Genomic DNA, 4,955 nt, shown 5'->3' with positions numbered 1-4,955 from the left:
GGAGTGGGCCAGCCTAAATCCTGTATGAAAGGAAAAAAAAAAATCTCATCCCAATCATCCAAACAAGCTCTTAGATAAGATCACAAATTCTTCCCTGAAAATCCCATGCAGGTAGGATGTTGCAATCACCTTGTGCATTGTATCCATCTCATGTCCATTTTGCCTGCTGTGTTGATAGATACAGTCCATATGTAACATGTTTGCATTTATAATTATATGGCATTCATAATACATTATAGCTATCTATAATGCCAAAAATGATGTTGCTTGGCATCTTAGCATTCTCTACTTTCATATTTCAATTTGAACTCTGTCTTCTAGAAGATAATCAAACTTGGGACATATCATTCTAAAAGGTTGTCACTAAGACTATATTCAAATCCAAATAGAAGTGCTGCTCTTGTGGTTATAGTCTCTATATCTAGAATCGGCATCTTCAACAAAGGAAGCAGAAGCGCAAGCATCTATGGAAGGTCTTTTAGTACTAGAAGATATTGGAACCTCAAATGCTCAGTTAGAGGGTGATGCAAATACTATATGCAAGTTTCTACTCGCAGATGGATCTCATCCGTCTTGGCGCATTCATCGCATAATCTTAGACTGGCTTCCTCAATAAATCTTGGTATATTAGTATAAACTACCTTGTATGTTTGCCAAAACTACCTTATGGAATTACCAAATAATTCTTGAATGTATAAAATTTATCTATAGAGAAACTTGGAATAATATCTGATACGTTCCTAACTAGATATACTTAGGAAAGGAGAATCCATAAAACTGACTCTAAATAGTTGAAAAAAATACTTGATAATTATATTTACATCGAATCTATTTATACTAATGAGTTGATGAATGTAACTTGTTTTGATAGTTGAATGAAATCAAGCCCTGAGTGACCTTTTATCCAATAATAGAAACTCCATTGGATGGGCTTGTTATTAGAATTCACATTTTGATTTTGAATTATCCTTTCTTGCTTGCTTGATAATCTAAAACAAAGCACTGTTAAAGTTCATATTACAAAGATTCTTTGCCTGTTATGCTCTTATATATTCTTGTGTATTTTGAGACTTTCAGAAAAATGAAAAGAAAGATAACTATTCTTATGGTGGATGGAAGACTTTTACTGCTTGACTGTAACTTTCATCATTTTTATATTTTCAAATGGACAAAACCATAATCATATTTGCGTGAGTCTCGTGTATTTGTTGCTTTGCTTGCTTTGAAGGAAATCAAGAAAGAGATCAATGTCAATCTTAGTGTAGCTAGGTAGAGCCTCCACACTCAGATGATAACCTTAACAATGAGAGAAACCAAACATGAAAGGGTACTGCCGAGGTCATGGGGGTTCTACGCTGCGGAATTCCATGGTCTGTTGGGAGGTATCATTGTTACATGGGGGTAGGGTTGTTTCAAATTAGATGTTTTCAATGTGTGCAAACAAAAGGTGATTATAGTGATTTTGGAGGAGAAACGAGGCCCGTGGGTCCTTACAGCTGTGTATGCTAGTACTAACTATAGAGAAATGAGGAGTTTGTGGGAAGTGGTATCTCAGTTGATTAGTCAGGTTACCCTATATTGGTGGCAGAAAATTTTAATTGTATTATCGACCCTCAGGAGAAGTTGGAGAGGAAGGCTTTCTCTTACAAAAGGGAGATTAAGGAGTTCGAGGGCTTCATCAGGTCGAATTAGAGGTGATCAAAACCCGGGCCGGGCCGGACTCGGGCCGGGCTCTACAGCAAAAATTATGCCCGATAGCTATGCCCAGACCCGGCCCGGCCCGACTATCGGGCTTAAATTTTTGTCCAGGCCCGACCCAACCTTATAAATCTGGTCCCAGGCCCGACCCGACAGGCCCGATTTTTTTTTTTTTTTTGGAATTTAGAAATGGGCCAAAATGGCCCAACAGCTTAATGGGCTCTCTAAAACTGGATGTATTTTTCTACCTTTATTTTATTTCTCCAATTATTAATTGGTTAATGTTAAGCATATAACTAGCCTATTTCAAATAGATAGTGTTGGTGGTGGTTTCAAACTTTGGAATTTGGATATATCTATAAACATTAAAAAAGAAAAAATTTGCATCTTCAAGCCAATAGAAAGAAAATAAAATGTATGAAACATTATTGTCCAGCTGAAAATTACAACCCAACAATAAAAACTACAAACTTAAACAATTACATATTTAGACAAAATACAAATTACATTGTCCCATTAACATTATAACAAACATCCATCTTTGTGCATTCAAAAGTAAATGTAATCATAATTCTTGAAGCCACTTCCATAATAGAAAACTGTAGAAGAACATCCTTGCATCTTCTAACTCTCAAAACCTACAAATACAAAATTGAAACATTAGCAATTGGGATGGTAGTATTTATCATAATAAAAATAAAGCCCCATCCAACCGGCAAAAAAAAAAAAACAAAAAAAGGAGATCAGGAGCCCATCTCAGCCTGATAGCCGCTCCCTGAGATTCTCAGGTCAGGGGAGAAGAAACCGAGAGGAGAAGATTAAAAGAATCTCCACCCTCAAGAAGTCCATCTCCAAACCCCCGATCTTTCTTCCTGATGGCCCAGCTGGAACCGGAGCAATGTGAGGGAAGGAAAACCAAGACCAAAACCAAAAAAGAGAAGGGATGAAAGATCACTCCCTTCCTCAGAGTTCAGACGTGTGTATCAACTATCAAGCCAACCAAATCGCTCCTCCCTCTTTCTCTCCAGTCTCCACCGGTCCACCCAAAACAAAATCCATCCGGGATCGAGCTCGAAGAGGAGGAGGAGGAGGAGAAAAATCTTACCGGTGACTGTGAGTCGGTGACCGGAGCCGCGGAGGTTGCCGTCCGGGGGAGAAGGACGCGAAGAGCCGCCGGTCGGTCGTTGAAGAGGCGACGATACCGAGAGGAGGCGGCGGCTACAGGGAAACCGGCTACAGGGAGCGGCTATCAGGCTCTCAGCGAGGGAAGGGGGGGTCTCTCAGCAAGGGAAAGGGAGGGGGGGTTTGGGGGGGGCGGCGGCTCTCAGCGAGGGAGGGGGAGGGGGGGGGGTTGGGGGGGGGGGGGGGGGCGGCTCTCAGCGAGGGAAGGGGGAGGGGGGGTTTGGGGCTTTAGTTTTAGGGTTTCTTAAATTTTTTTAATATATTATATTTTATATCAGTGTTTTATAGCCGGGCCGGGCCGAACCGGGCCACTTTTAAAAGTGTCCAGGCCCGGCCCGATTTTTTTGGTCGGGCCATTTTTCCTGCCCAGGCCCGACCAATGGGCCCTTTTTCAATGCCCAAGCCCGAAAAATTTCGGGCCGGGCTGGGCGGGCTGGGCGGGCCAGAAGGCCCGTGATCACCTCTAGGTCGAATGGTTTGATAGACTTAGGCTTCTCGGGCCTAAGGTTTACATGATGCAATAATCAGCAGGGGCAAGCCCATGTTTGGAAGAGATTAGATAGAGCATGTGCTACAGCTGGATGGGTCCAATGCTTTCCGGATCATCACGTTAGCCATTTGCTGAGAATCGCTTCGGATCACAGCCCTCTACTGGTTTGTACTGATTCACTTGTTCCTCTTCACTCTCCATTTAGATTTGAGAAATTTTAGCTATGTTATCCAAGGTCTTGGGAGATGGTGAGGGAGGTATAGAAGGTTCCTGTCAGGGGTGATGCTATGTACCGGGTGACACGTAGGCTGGAGCTGACGAGGAGATGACTAAGAAGGTGGTACCGTGAGGAGGTGGGAAATATATTCAGGAGGATTGAGGAGGCTAAGGAGACCATTGCTAGGCTACAGTCCTAGGAGGCCGTGAGGGAAGGTTTATCGGATGAGGAGATGGTGAAGCTCAAATCGCTATTAATGCTGCATGACTTTCTTCTTAGATAGCAGGAGATCTTTTGGAGACAGAAGTCAAGGGTACAGTGGATATTGGAGGGCGACCGAAACACCAGTTTCTTCCATCAGGCGGCAGTGATCAGGAGAAACCGGAACATGATCAAAGCCATTAGGAGTGAGGATGGGCAGCTGTCGGAGGACCCCGATACGATTTGGAGGATATTGGAGGGTTTTTCAGGGCTAGGTGGATCAAGCAGATAGGGAGTGGATGTCCGACAGATATACCAGTGCCATCAGGTGGGGTGTCGGAGGAGGATAATGCAGTATTGATTAGGCCGGTTGTTGCCCAGTAGATACAACCCAAGAGGGGGGGTGAATTGGGTCTTATAAAACTTTTAAGCTACTTCTAACACTTTTCAATTAATTATGCTAAGTTGTATAGTTGCACAGTGGAATTTAAACTTAGCAATAGGTTGATTTATCGAATGAGACTTGATTAAGTAAATTTAATATGCTTGCAACTAAAGGATGCGCGGATAAGAGTTAAGCATGCAATTTATCTAGGTAAGTAAGTGAGCAAGATAGACAATGACAAAAAGCATCACAAACACAACAAACATATAGTGGTTCGGTGCACCCCAGCACCTACATCCACTCCCCAAGACCTCTTGGGAATTTCACTATAATCCTACAGATTACAGCCGGTTGTTTTACAAGCTCACAACCCAACTTGTTGTTTTACGAGGTCACAACGAACTCGGTCGGTTTTCCCAGGCTCACCGACTAGAACCACCCGATTGTTTTCACGGGCTCACAATCCAACCCAGTTGGTTTTCCCAAAGGCTCACCAACCACAACCTTACAACGATTGTTTTCCGGGTTCACAATCAACCCAGTTGGTTTTCCCAAAGGCTCACCAACCACAACCTTACAACGTTGGTTTTTCCCTTTGGCTCACCAACAAACCTTACCCCCTTGATTCAATCCCTTGATTGAATCAAGTTACAAGATATTTAGAGCAAGAGTTTAAATCAAGTACAAGCTTCTCAAATAAGCGAATATAGCAAATATAAACAAGTAAAGTAAAGGGAAGAAGCCCTCAAACAAATTTGTAGATGGAGGAACTCGGCTTCTTC

The 4,955-nt window shown here is 42.6% G+C and overlaps 1 long non-coding RNA gene across 1 annotated transcript; it reads right to left on the bottom strand.

Annotated features, from left to right (window-relative positions):
- Positions 1 to 2,282: 2,282 nt before the first annotated feature.
- Positions 2,283 to 2,966, bottom strand: LOC120104687. The gene is made up of 2 exons (XR_005507063.1): positions 2,804 to 2,966; positions 2,283 to 2,336 (listed from the first exon to the last, which is right to left on the bottom strand). It is a non-coding gene; the product is annotated as an uncharacterized LOC120104687 (long non-coding RNA).
- Between the last annotated feature and the right edge of the window lie 1,989 nt (positions 2,967 to 4,955).

This window comes from Phoenix dactylifera, unplaced genomic scaffold, assembly GCF_009389715.1.
Source record: "Phoenix dactylifera cultivar Barhee BC4 unplaced genomic scaffold, palm_55x_up_171113_PBpolish2nd_filt_p 000076F, whole genome shotgun sequence".
Lineage (NCBI taxonomy): Eukaryota > Viridiplantae > Streptophyta > Magnoliopsida > Arecales > Arecaceae > Phoenix > Phoenix dactylifera.
The sequence above is the reverse complement of the archived record's forward strand: the minus strand, read 5'-3'. Positions and strand labels throughout refer to the sequence as shown.